Consider the following 15,382-nt stretch of genomic DNA (forward strand, 5'->3'; position numbering starts at 1 on the left):
ATTATGCTCCTAAGGCGGAACTTTTCCTTAAGGTATAAACTTTGCCTTATAAGGCGGAACTTATAGTTATGCCGAGTCCGGCATAACTTTAGTTATTCTTTAAGGAAAAGTTCCGCCTTATGGGGCATACTTTTAGTTATGTCTTATGGGATACACTTTTAGTTAAGGCATAACTAAAAGTTCACCTTGAAAAGTAAAAAAAAAAAAATATATATATATGCCTCAAGGCAAAGTCTGCCCCCATCAGCAGACTTTTGGTTAAACATAACTAAAATTCTGCTGGTAGGGGCATAGAGAAATTTAAACTCTGCTTTGCGATTTTTTTTTAAAAAAATTTTAACTGAGTGGAGGTTCGTACCTGGAACCCATGGGTTTTAGCCGAAGGGCAAAATTTAAAAATTACAAATATGAGGGACAAAATTTAAAGACCACCCCAAAAGAAGGGCAATTCTGGGAATTGCCCACCGGATGACCCAAAAAGCTTAAAAGACATTTTTTAGCCGTTTTAAAATAATTTCATTTTTAGCCTTTTTCAACCTATTTCAGCATATGTATAGAAATTGTATCCATTGTTGTATAGAAAAAATCTATTATATGTATAGAAACTGTATCATTGTTGTATAAAATATGTATCCCTACATTATGTGTTTAGAAAATGTATCCTTGTTGTATAATTTATGTTTAATAAATGTATTATCAACGTATACTTACTAATTATACACATATTATATACATATTATACATGTTTTGGGATATTTCTTGAAGGCTCAATCAACGTAAACCTAATAATTATAGACATATTATATATGTTTTGAGATATTTTTTGAAGGCTCAATATGAATTTTTTTTCGTCCACATTTAGTAGTGACTTTTTGATCTTTTGTGGCAACTAAAAAGTCGCCACAAAAAGTCTGATCTTTTTGTAGTGAGCCGTTAGTGGCAACTAGGGGTGTTCACGGTTTGGTTAAAAACCGATCCAAACCGAAAATCGAACCAACCGATTAAATAAACCGATATTTACTTGGGTTGGGTTTGGTTTGGTTTTAAATTTTTAAAAACCGATAATATATGGTTTGGTTTTGGTTTTACTAAAAGAAAACCGAAGAAAAAACCAAACCGAACTGATAAATTTTATACATAATTATATATATATATATATATATATATATATATATATATATATATATATTATTATTTTTTATAAATACTTTTAAATAATTTGTATACTTTTTAAGTAAAATTTTATTTATCTCTAATAGGCTAATGAACTTTATACCTTAAGCCCATCTTTAAAAAGAAATACATGAATTCAAACTTATTAATTCAAAGAAATAACTATGAGATTTGCCTAGAGTTATGTTCTGTATTTCTTATAAACTCTATTCACTTAATTAAAACTTAAAAATTCGAAGCCATTTTCTTCATATTCCAAGAAAACTATAGCTAGCACAATAGAAGGGAAATGATGAAATATAAGTTGGAAAAGGATAGAAAATTCGCTCCTAACTGTAGGGGAGAAAACATGAAAGAGAGAAATATTGTTAGTTTTCTTATAAACCGAAAAACCGTCCCAAACCGACTACAACCAAACCGATGGATATGTATTATATTTGGTTTGGTTAATTTTAAAAACCAACTAGATTAGTTTGGTTTTGGTTTTAACCCAAAACCGACCCATGAACACCCCTAGTGGCGACTTCTTGATCTTAAAGTCGCTATAAAAAAGTCTGATCTTTTCATAATGAACCTTTAGTGGCGACTTTTTGATCAGTCGCCACAAAAGTCTAATTTTTTTTATAGTGTATGGGCTGCTGGGCTAGCGCTTGGGAATAGTTTGGACCGAGAGACCTAATCGCATTATTAAACCCAAACACGGGCCTAACAAATTCCTAACATTTTTTTATGCGCCCTTCAAAGGCATTGGTCTTTAATTTTGCCCCTCAAATTTGAATCTTTAATTTTTGTCCTTCACCTAAAACTCACAGGTTCTGGGTTCGAACCTCGCTCAGTCAAATATTAAAAAAAAAAATCACAAGACAAAAATTTGTAGCAAAGTTAGGCCTATTCAGTTAGAAGTTTGCCTTAAGGCAAAAGTTTTGCCTGAATAGGCCTAACTTTTGCCCAAAATTAGGCTTATTCGGGCAAAAGTTAGGCCTTAAGGCAGATGTTTTAAAAAAGAATTTTTTTTAAAAAAAAACTGAAGGCAAAAGTAAGCCAAAGTTTTGCCTTCTGGTGAAGGCAAAACTCTACCTTAAGGTAGAGTTTGAAATGCTGCCTGAGGTAGAGTTTTACATTACGAATCTAAACTCTATCTTGCGATTTTTATTTTTATATTTAATTTTTGACTGAGCGGGAATTCGTACCTGAAACCAAGAGATTTTTAGAGAAGGATAAAAATTAAAAATCACCAATTTGAGGGGTAAAAATTAAAAACCAGTGCCTTTGAAGGACAATTGTGCAAATGACCCAATTCCTATGGCTAGGTAGTGTCCTTTTTTCCTATTTTTTTATGGCCAAAGCTCAGACAGGCACTAAACTTTTCAATAACTCAACATGTCTTCCATCAGCGCTTTTCCCAACTTACTTCAAGTGATTTTTTTTTTACCGAACTCTATTTTCAAATAATATTGGCCAAGCCGCTAACAAATGTAGACATATTTTTAATTGAGAAATTTCAAAAATATACAGGCCAACACGGCATGTCATGCCCGCATAATCATTTTTTACACCCGCATAGTAATTAATCTTTTTTCACAATATTGTTTATGCATACTGTATCAATGTTCCTAGACAAGACGTCTTGAATATACTCCTTCTGTCTTTCTGTTGTTTTTTTGTTTTACACACACTTTAAGAAATATTCATATTAATTAGAAGAGGTATTTGACTAACTTGACTCTTGTTTATATCTAAGTTATAATCTTTCTCTATTAAATTTTTATTTTATTTATATATCATGTTCATAAATGATAAAATTTTATTAAGGATAAAACGAGAATAATAAGTAATTGTGTCTTGAATTTCTAAAACGAGAAATAAATTGAGATAATTATTTTTAGTAAATAATTTGAGAGGGGGAAGTAATAAAGACGTTAGGAACGTCTTACCTAATATTGTTAGTAGGTTGAAAATAATTGGAAGTGGGGATATGCTATTAGTGATATTTATGGAAATGAATGAGCTTGTAGTGCAACCGTAGGAGGTTGATGAGTTTTACAAAGACATGGAGAAGCACACATATGTAACTACTACATCTGGAATCATTTAATTGAAGAAAGCGGCTCCTAACCGTGACGTATCTAGATTTTAAATTATATACTTCATGTATGTAAAATATTCTATACACTATCAGGTTTATTTATCAAAAAGTTTTGTAAAATTTAAAATTTGTAATCTTGAAAATAAGATAACTTACTTGTTATAATATATAAATATAATTATATGATTGTGTAAAAGTGCTTTACAATACATTTACCTAAACCAACTATGAAAACAAATACTCAATTTGTTTCAATTTGTTTGTCTTACTTTTTATTTTAGTCCGTTTAATAAAACAATGTCTCTTCCTTTTTGTTTACAACTTTTTAATTTCAATTTTTCATATGACATGTTTAAGATCACAACATTAAAGGGTATTTTAGTATACTCTACATATTTTAATTTAAGATAACAAAATTAAACATTTTTTTTATTTTTTTAAATTTTATGTCAAGTTAAACTAGACAAACAAATTGAAACGGCGGGAGCACCGCAAAAAGAAAGCGCACGGCTTCTACACGTACTGAATTCTTAACCATATAATTGTAGCTAGAGATGAAGCAGCATTATGTATATTGATTTAGGTGGGGTCCTGGACCAAAGTTCTTAATCAGCAACAGTTCAGCCGCCTGACCAGTCTGTTAAAATAAGGCTGTTAACGGTTTTGGTTAAAACCAAAATCAAATCAAAAATTTAATCAAATTGAATAAAAAAATTGATATTTGGTTTAGTTTGGTGTGATTTGGTTATAAATTTTAAAAATCAATAATATTTGATTTGGTTATGGTTCTATTAAAAAAATAACCGAACCAAAATGATAAATTATATATATAAATTTTATAATTATTTATATGTATAATATTAGTTTTTCATAAATATTTTATATCTTTTAATCATTAAACTTCTAATATTTTTCATATTAAAACGACAGAGGTTGTAAATTTGAAGGTTCTTATAGAAGATATTTCGGTAACATCAACATTTGCTGCAACTCAAGCATATGGTAATGCCCTAATACTTTTTCCATGGGTAATCCTCCTAAAAAGCAGAAAAGAACAACTCCTTATAGTCGAGACCCTAGCCTTGGGGATAATAATAGAAAAACATCTGAAATTTGAGATCATTACACAATTTTTTTTAATAAAATAGGAGAATTGAGGGCAAAATGCAAATACTGCCCCAAAGTTTGGAATCATTACACAATTTTTTTTCCATATATTTTCATTTTAATTTTAGGTAGTCTTTATGTTTAATTAATATGTATGTTTGTAACAACAACTAAAAGCTCTTATGCTCTACTTTATTTCCAGGTATGTGTATTAAGATGATAAAAATGGTGCAGCTACTACTAAGTTAGTTTTAGCTCTATATGTAATAGTTTAGCAACTTTAGGTAACTTGAGTACTACATTATCACTAATAGTGAAAATGTTTCTATGATGTATGTTCCACCTTAAACTATAAATAAAAGTTATCGTTTGAACCAAAAAAAAAAAAAGACATGTCTTTTTCAACTTTTTAATGTTTTATTGATAAGTCTCATGGCTGCTAGTCATAAACCGAAAAATCTAACCAAACCGAACCAAACCGACAATAACCAAACCGGTGGTTATTATTTTATTTGTTTTGTTTATGGTTTTAGACATTTAAAAAGCGACCAAATTGATTTGGTTATAGTTTTAATCAATAACCGACCCAAACCGAACCATGAATACCCCTAGTCTGTTTCATCAATGTCTAGCACATGACCGGCTCAATAAATTTGGTGGCCTAAAATCAAATTGCAATATGAGGCCTTAATTTATTTTGTGTCATTTATTCCAATAACAAATATAATGTAGATGACCCAAAAAGCTCTATATTCAGAGGTAATGTAAATCTAAATGAGTTTTTTTTTTAACACTAATATTAGTTATAATTTTTTTTTATACTCGTCCCATCCCAACATAATTGTCGTATTTCGTTTCTAAATAGTCAAATCGTATACATTTTGATCAACATTTTAAAGATGTATCTTTTCGTATATCATATTGATATGAGAAAAATTGTAACTTACAGTACTTTTCGTATAGTTTTTGAATATCTAACTTTTAATGTGTTGAATCAAATCTAATCTAGCGTCGAATATTACTTAAATTGACTCTCAAGAAGTGAAAGATACCAATTATTTTGAAATGGAGGGAGTAAATATTTTATAGTTTCTACACTATACTTTTTAATAATTTTTTTCTTAAAAAATAGAGATAAGGGTCAAAAACACACTCTAACTATCACTTTTTTTGAGTTTCATACCTAAACTATCATAAGGTTGAGAAAACTACCTAAACTATCAATATCTAGTTTGCAAAACACACCTGAACTAAATGTGTGAACTCACTCTACAAAAGGCATGTGAAGCTGAAATTTTCTCAAAAAAATTATCCACATGGCATAAGTAATGCTATGGTGGCACCTACATGGAATTAAAAAATAATATATTTTATAAAAAAAAAATTGTATATATATTTTTTTTTAAAAATGGCATTATTCTTTTTAAAAAAATCAGCATTTTAAAAAAAAAAATATGAAAAAAAAGATTTTTTGTAAAAAAATATCAAATTTTTTAGAAAATCAGAAAAAAAAAGTTTTAACAAATGGAAAAGTTGATTTTTTTTTTTTAAAAAAAGTGAAAACTAAATAATCAGTACCTTGATTAGGGAAGTCATTTTTTCATGATTAGGGGTGGAGGGGGGGGGGGGTGGTTGAGGTTGGTAGGGTGATTGGTGAAATGACACTTGTGGACTTGTTTTCCCTACCTTGATTAGGGAAGTCATTTTCCCATTTTAGAGGAACTTGTTTTCTTAAAGAAAATGTTTTAAAAATTATTTGACCAAACGAACATGAGAAAATTGGAAAACATTTTCCTCCATATCGAACACACCCTAAGAGTTTGGAGCAATCGACAACTTTTTCTTTTTTACTTCTCTGATGTGTGATACGCCCAAATTACACCTTTAATATCAGGAGTAAGCGGTCGTTGTCAAATATAGAACCCAACGAGATTGGGGTACAATGAAGAAATATACTTATCAAGTGTAACGCCCGACTATTAGTCTATATTTCAAGGGAGAGGGGAATATAATAGTAGTTGAGTTGTTGTTTGTTCATTAAAGACTAATAGTGGTGGTAAGATGTAAACTATTGGTAAATGGGACCAAGGTTGTGGTTCCAATGGAAAGTAATGCGCTTGGGTATCAATTCAACTTATTCATATGCCTAGATGTATTAAACCAAGGGTCACGTGAATCTTGCTAAAAGTTTTCCAACCAAATTAGCAAATTTCATCCTAGGCTTTTCCAAGCCCTAGAATGTTTTATATGAGAACACCCATTTAGCCTCAACTAGCTTTCCTATTCCTAACTCAAGCTATTAGATGGATTTAATGACCCAAATTGTTGCTGTTAACTCTTTTCCTAACCTCTACTTTCTTTTCCAAGCAAAGTAATGGTATTAAGGCACAAGTAATGTTGTACACCATCACAAGACATTAACTCTTGAAGAGCTAATAGAAAACACCATTAGCATATAAATGAAGTATGAATATGAAACCCAATCACATAACTAACACATTTGGTCACACAACCTTAGCTAAAGAGATTAGCTACTAATATTCATTAAAGGTAAAGCAATAATGTAAAGTGTTTTCATAAAGCTTACAAAAGTATTGAATGGAGAAGATGACAAAAGCAAAGGAATCTCTTAAAAGCTTCACCAACCAATAATAAATGAGCTCCACAAAACGACAACTTAAAATCTGTAGAATAATGAGTCCAAAACCCTACAAAATCTATTTATAGAATCTCCAAAACGGGAACAATTTCCGGACAAAAATAACCAGATCTAGTGCGAATCGCACTTGGTGTATATGTAACTGCGAGTCGCGAGTTGCACCAAAGCCCGCGCCTACTACATCTTCAGCAAAAGATCGCTCGTGCATGTGTACGACTCGCATGTACCACATGCGACTCACATGTGGTGCTCGCATGTGCTGCACAACTATCTTCAGTTTTAGCCATCTCTGTCATCGAATACAGAAGACTGCGACTCGCACGCGCACATGCGACTCACAGGTGATGTTTTGGTTCACTTTAGATGGTTTTTGCTTCATTTTGCCTCAAGTTGCTTCCAGCACATGTTATTCTACAAATTAAAAGTACTTGAGGATTCACAAAAGACTAAGCAGTTGACATCGAATGCGCCGTAATTTCACGGCATATCAATGTGTCAGCAGATATTGAGATTCACTTTGAACAATCATTTGATGTTTGTGAACGTGCTCAATTAATCTTTCGATTGTGCTCTCTTTTTGGACAAATTCATTTATTATTATTTTAGGTTTTTTCTCTCATTGTTTTATGTTTATTACTATCGTATCTTTAATGTGCAAATTTATGACACTATATGATCCTCCGCCATATGTTTTCTTCTAGGTCATTTTTTGGGCAGCGTTTGCTAAGATCGGCCATCCAGAACCTATGCCTATGGGGATTAATGATCGATTCTCTGTGTTTTGACTAGAAATTTCACAGGAAAAAAGGTGTGTACATATTCATAATAATATATTGATATATCGTTTTGTGTTTTTGTAAAAATGACTTCTACGGTTCCATCTAAAGCTTACTTCTAATCATTGCTTTCTAAATTACTTTTGCTCTTAGATTTGATGGTAAGTAAGTTAACAACTTACATTGGTATTGGGAGCAAAAGCACAGGTTAGATTAGATTAAAAAAGATAAAATGTATTATTTGTCTTGAATGGCAGGAGCTGCTTGTCCGGATCAAATTGGAAGTCCTAAAACATTACGCACCGGTTATTTCTTATATGTTCATAGCTTTTTTTGGTAAAAATTTTCAATTTGACCTTCCAATTAATTTGGTAATTTTTTTTAATGCAATTCTTTTCTCATGCTAGGACTCAAGTAACCATATCTGTCCAATGAAATTGGCAAGGCACTCTTCATACTACGAGAAATAGAAATTGTTTCATTGGGAATGGGAACAACTATTTATTTTGCAAAGTATTTAATCAAATGTCGTTGTAATTCTTTTCTATGAGCTGAATTATATATTTCAAATTATCTAATAACTTAGAAACAGAATAAAGATCAGAACCAATTACAGAAAAGATTAAGAAAAATACGTGCTCTTAATCTAAGTTGGCATGATGATTGTCATTTTCCTATTAAGGGTTTAATAATTTTAGCCTCCTATTTTCTATAGTCTAAAGAAAATGTTGTTCTTAGTGGTGAATAGGTTTATATATACTAACATATTATAGTCAGAGTATTTTGTTTAATTTATTTGGAATTAAACGAATAGCTTTGGAATTTGATTATTGAGGGTTTTGGAGTTAATTGAAGATAATATTTACAAATGTATGCATATGCCTGAAAAATTATTCTATTACATTTTCGAGTAATTACAGTTTATTTCATAACTGCGCGAAGCGCGGATTGGTTAACTAGTTAAGCGATATGCTCAAGTAGGAAGTAGAATTTCTTTGCCCGAAAGATTTAATCCATATCACTTATGACAGATTTTAACTATTTTATTTAGTCTTTTACAATTTACCAATAAAAGATGTACTTATTTGACTTAATTGGAGAGAATAATTCCGCTGTTAATCCATACTCCAATTGTGATCAGCTGCAACCCTGTATTCCAATAAGTCACAGTTCTTTTCAAAAGAATTAGAAAGAAATTTTAAAACAAAAAGCAATAATTTACAGATTCATATAAGAAGTGATAGTCGTCAAAGAGTTATGGGCTTATGGCGTCATTAAATTGGCGGTACCATAGAAAGAACATTTCACTACAAACAAAAGGTTTACAATAAAGTTTCCTATTATAGAGTATGTTCTGGCACATTAACGACTGATAATTCGACATGTAATTATAATTAATTCTTCATCCCTTCTAGCTACTTGTTCCATATATGCCGTCGATTTTCATTAATGTGCATGGTTTACTTTAACGTATATACTCTCTCCGTCGCAAATTCATGTGACGGTATTTACTGAATACGAAGTTTAACATTGAAATGAAAGAGTGGCACATAAATTTAAAAGTTTCAAGTTAAGTTATTATTAAATATAGAAAGATGTCATTCTTTGTTAGGAAAAAAAAAAAGTGTCCCATAATTAAATTGAACGGATGGAGTAATGAATAGTGGCGGATCCTAAATTTCAAGTTAATGAGCGTTCAAACAAGTTTATGAGTAGGAGAACAGTAACGGGGATAGAAAAGAATTAAGAGAATAGATATTTGCAAGACTAATTAAACTAAAGAATATTAGGAAGGGCAAACTAGCTAGTCAAATCATATTGTTTTGTATTAATAATAAATAGATTAAAGAAATTGTCATAAAATACTAAAAACAGGGAGGTAATTAACATAATATCATAAACTACAAATGAGATCGTGTTACGAAGCATGGGTGGCGATAGAGGGATTTGGCTCCTCTCCATTACACTTTCTCTTCATTTCCTCAAGTGCATATTTAGATGAGTGACATGTGTTTTATTTAATTTTTAAAGGTCTAGATTATATCATATTAACAAGCATCTTAATCATAGTTAAGTGAATAAGTTTTGGAAAAATATTCTCCAGCTTTGGTAAGAAAAGATATTCCCCACAAATTTTAACCGGATCATTAATTCCATTTTATATTTAAACCTGACAACGTGTTTTGCCAATAAATAGTAGTCTTCAAAAACGTTTTGGATTTAAAACATTTTTTTTAATTTCAAGTAAAAAGAAGATAAATTTTTTTTAAATAACCATTTTTTTTTTTTTTTTTTTTTTTTGCCTTCAAAACACAGTAGCCAATTTATGTTTTAATTTGACCTATGCAAGAGTCTCACAATTTTTTTAGGGCTTTGGAGATATTGTGAAAAAAGAATAACCCAAACCTTTTAGCTTAATGTTATGCAGTTTTAACATGTAATTTAAATAGTAAAATATAAGATGGAATTAATGATATTAATTGGTACCAAAATTTGTGGGGAATATCTTTTTTCTTACCAAAATTGGAGGATATTTTCCAAAACTCGTTCATTTAACCATGGTTAAAATACTTGTTAGTGTGATGTAATCTGAACCTTTCAAATTTAAATAGAACACATGTCACTCATCTAAATGTGCACTTGACAAAATGTAATGGAGAGGAGCCGGATCTGCTATGGAGTACGTTATTTGTGGGTTCGGACAAATCCATTAACTTTTACTTAGACCATATATATATTTATATTTGGAAATTCATCAAATATGTATAAAAACCAAATCGCGACGCCAGTAACTAAGAGGAGCTATGTCTTTGGTAGCAAATTTTGAACCTATAAACTTTAAATCGTGTGGGGCTGTTAACTCCTTGAAGGTTTTTTTTTTTTTTTTTTTTAAATTTTAAATTACGTGCGCCAGAGAATGCATATATAAGAGTGGGACATTTCAGCCTAATTCATCTACAACTTAATTCACCCACAATATATATAAGTATTATTTTGCAGAATCTTCCATTGGCCACATATGGAGTTACAGGATATCCGAACTGGAAAGCAGGAAGAAGAATTGAATTATGTGAAGAGTACTGGAGGCGTTTTCTTGACATGGAATGACTTGTGGGTGACTGTTTCCACTAGTAAAAATGGCAGCAAAAACATTCTTGAAGGTGTCACTGGCTATGCCCGACCTAGTGAGCTCTTGGCTGTAATGGGTCCTTCTGGCTGTGGAAAATCTACACTTCTCGACGCATTAGCTGGTATTCTTTTATCCAACTTTTATATACATAATCAATGGCATAATATAGATAGACGGCTTATCTAGAATCCTCAACTTGTCTCCATGGTATTAGTTGTCATCTAGGCACCTCAACTCATCTCCATTGTGTCAGTTGAATACTCCAACTTACAAAATAATCATTTAGACAACTTCAAAAATTTTGTGTCACGTCACGTCACCATCCACGAGACATAAATGAGACACAGTGTGAACGAATTGAGGTGTCTAGACGTGCATTCTCATCAAAGCTTGAGTTTTTAACTGTCAGCTGTGAGGCCAAATTAAGGTGTCTATTGATGTATTACTATGTTTATCTTGCATGGGGCAAAAACATCAAATGTGATTTCCCAATATGACTTACCTCTGATCAGGGCGACTGGATTTCAGCACGAGGCAAAGTGGGGATATTCTGATCAATGGTCACAAACAGAAACTTTCTTATGGAACTTCTGTAAGAAAATCTTCAGCTAAATGCTGCGTGGCCTGACGCATCACTACTTTGTTTATTTATTTATTTATTTATTCTTTGCTTTCCAGTAGTAACATCTCTTTTTCTAGTTTTCAATTTCAAATTCTATATTCCAAGTTGAAGATGAAATAACTGAAAAACTGTATAAAAAAGAAATGTTAGATTTGCAAATAAGATTCATGTCCAATCTTACTAAAGTATTACTTTCTCCGTCCTAATTTAAGTGTCTTAGTTTGATCGGGTAGGGAATTTAAGAAATAAAGGGAGATTTTTGTATCTTTTGATCTTAAATTAACGATCTTGTGGTCTTGAATTTGTAGTCCTTTAAATCTTGTGGTCTTAAATTTGTCACATAGAATGTTGAAAATTGGAATTGCCAACTTAGTAAATAGAAAGAGACACTATTTATGGGACAGACTAAAAGGAAAAAGTTAGACACTTAAAATTGGGACGGAGGGAGTATTATTTAAATATTCTCTTGGCAAATTTCAACATACACCAAAAAGTTTCTCAAATTCTTCTTATATAGCATTTGATTAACCTATATGTTTGTTGTACGACCTTTGAAGACTTAGTAAAAGTATGAATGTGGGATAGAAAACTTTTGCAACTTGCCTAATACTAACGAGGTATTAAAATTAAAACACATGCTAATGTTCTTTATTGTACAAATTCAGGCTTATGTTACCCAAGATGAAACTCTAGTAGCAACACTAACCGTTAAAGAAGCTGTTTGCTACTCTGCACAACTCCAACTGCCAGATTCCATGACAAAATCAGAGAAAATACAAATAGCGGAGCAAACTATAAAGGAGATGGGGTTGCAAGATGCCATTGACACAAGAATTGGAGGATTTGGAACGAAAGGAATCAGCGGAGGAGAAAAGAGAAGACTCAGTATTTGCATTGAAATTCTAACGCGACCAAAACTTCTTTTCCTTGATGAACCAACCAGCGGCCTCGACAGTGCTGCATCTTATTATGTGATGTGCGGAATTTCACGCCAAAGAGAGGGAAGAACCATTATTGTATCTATTCATCAGCCTAGTGCTGAAGTTTTTAACCTCTTCCATGGTTTGTGCATCTTGTCTTCAGGAGAACTGTGTATTTCGGACCAGCTAGTGCAGCAATTGAGGTAAACATAGATGAATTACTAAATCAGTAACTTGTCAAGTAGTGGACTCGGTAACGTACACAAGATTTTTCGTAAACAGTGTCCTTACTTAAAGAAGTGAAGGAAGACCAAATCAATGTAGAAATAGATCTTATTTGAGAAAAAAAAGTATTTAGATCATGTTAATAGAATTCAAGTATGGAGTATATCTTATTTTACATTTACTCGACAACTTTTCTATAATAGCGTCGTTTGTTCCAACATGTTTTTTGGTTGCTGTAGCGAAATATTGTTGTAGAAAACATATAATATAACATAACATGCATTCCACAGAAAACATGGTTGTTATAGTGGAATGTTATTATAAAGGACGACTGTTATAGAGAAGCCTGACTAAATAATTCAACCAATAGAGCTAAAATTAATTAGTACAACTGTAATTAACATAAATGTAGCTTTAATCAACTGGTTTACTTATCGAAGTCCACCGACCTCCTGAAGGGGAAGGACCCTATGAACTAGTGCACTGCGAAGTGTTGATGCTTAGGTGGTGTCGATGCTTCTTTTTTATATTCTAAGGACTTACAATGCAAAGTATATGAAAAAACTTCATCTGTTTTCCTTGTTTTTAATCTCTTCTCTTTTGGTATTTGTAGTTTTTTGGGACAAATGGTTTCCCTTGCCCACTTCTTCAGAATCCGTCTGATCATTTTCTCAGAACAATAAATAAGGATTTTGATGAGGTATAGTATCCATACTTCTCCTTTTTTTCTTGGAGAGGCCAAAGTTTGCATTTTTACTGAGTGTAATAATCTTCCCCTATTGATAGGATATTGAACATGGTTCAGCTGGAAGAAGGCCGACAGAAGAAGTGGTAGATTTTCTCATAGATTCATACAAATCCTCCGAGGAACACCATAAAGTTCAGAACCATATTGCAGAAATATGTCAACAGGTAAGGAAAAACTCCCAAAAGGGAAAAAGAAGGACGAGGGGTTGTTCACAGTCAAATATTTATATATGGATATTAGTGAACCTATAACTAGTAGACGCGTCTGTTTGCATGTAGGTGATGAGAAGGAATCACTCTAACACCATTAAATATTTTCAGGTTGGTGAAATATTGGAAAAAAGAAGTCATGCAAACTTTTCTACGCAAAGCCTTGTTTTGACAAGGAGGTCATCTGTGAACATGTTTCGTGATCTTGGCTACTACTGGATGCGATTCGTGTCTTATATCATCCTTGCTTTAGGCCTTGGCACTATCTACTATAATGTCGACTTAAGCTATCGTTCAATTGAGGTATAAACAATAGGGAAAATTAGAAATCAGAAGAAATTTTAGTACTGGTAGACGAACACACAATTTTAAATATTACTAACTTTAATTTAACTTTTCAGGAAAGAGGTCTAATGGTGGCTTTCGTAGTTTCATTCATGACATTTATGACGGTTGGTGGATTCCCTTCATTTGTGGAGGACATGAAGGTATCCTTAATTCAATTGTTTCATCATCATGACCAATCAATTCTCTGTTTAATCGGACTAATTAATTTAATTGGTTCGAGCAAATGCAGGTATTTCAAAGAGAAAACTTGAATGGACACTATGGTTGTTGTGCTTTTGTCATTGGCAACACTCTTTCTTCCATCCCATACTTGTTATTGATTTCGTTAGTTCCAGGTTCCATTGCCTATTTCCTCACTGGATTTCAAAATGGATTTGGGCATTTCATTTACTTTGCTCTGGTCCTCTTCACTGGTATGATGATAGTTGAGAGCTTAATGACTAATGTTGCAGCTATTGTGCCTAATTTCCTCATGGGCATTGTAGTAGGTGCAGGAATACAAGGATTAATGATATTAGGTGGCGGTTTTTTCCAGATACCTAATGAATTGCCTAAAATATATTATACTACATTTCGTTCCATAGGTATGCTTACCAAGGCATGTTTAAGAATGAATTTGAAGGACTATTGTTTACAGATCACGTCAACGGAAACAATAATACAATTAGCGGAGAGGACGTATTAAGAGATAGATGGCAAGTAGAATTGGCGTACTCAAAATGGGTAGATCTTGCCATTTTGGTAGGTACGCTAATTTTGTACCGTCTGGTTTTCTTCCTGATTGTCAAGACAAATGAAAAAGTTGTGCATGCAAGAAAAATATCCACATCAGTTTTGTCAAATAAAAGTGGGCAAATTATGTCTAAGTCCGTACCTGCCTCACCTCTCCATGGACTCAATATCGACATTCCCACCAATAATGGCTGAATTAATAGTTAGTTCTTCGTGTTTGAACCCTATATGTTTGGATTATCGTTTTTCATAATGTACTATTTGTACTGTGTTGTATTTTGCTGTTTACATCTCATGGACTCTAGTAGTTCGTTTCTCGCAATTTAAATATTTTTCAAACTTTTCAAGTCACTGTTTATTGTACGTAATAATGTAAAGATGCAAATAAAAAGGTTCATATGAAATAATATGATTGTGTTCCTGTCGTAGTGTAAACCTAGCTAGTGATATATAGTAACATTAACATATGTAGTATAACACTTTTCCTGAACTTATCAATTGTGTTTAACTGTAATACCACAACACTCAAGTTTGTACTAGTTCTACTGATTATAAACTTGCATCACTTGGGGAGAATTATATTGTGAATACCCACTTTCCTGGAGCTGTGAAGTGCCTGTTGTAGGGATCATATTTAAGCTTTTATG

The 15,382-nt window shown here is 32.1% G+C and overlaps 1 pseudogene; it reads left to right on the forward strand.

Moving 5' to 3' along the window:
- Nucleotides 1-10,771: 10,771 nt before the first annotated feature.
- Nucleotides 10,772-15,156, forward strand: LOC132054677 (ABC transporter G family member 1-like; annotated as a pseudogene).
- Nucleotides 15,157-15,382: the final 226 nt, after the last annotated feature.

This window comes from Lycium ferocissimum, chromosome 4 (assembly GCF_029784015.1).
Source record: "Lycium ferocissimum isolate CSIRO_LF1 chromosome 4, AGI_CSIRO_Lferr_CH_V1, whole genome shotgun sequence".
Taxonomy (NCBI): domain Eukaryota; kingdom Viridiplantae; phylum Streptophyta; class Magnoliopsida; order Solanales; family Solanaceae; genus Lycium; species Lycium ferocissimum.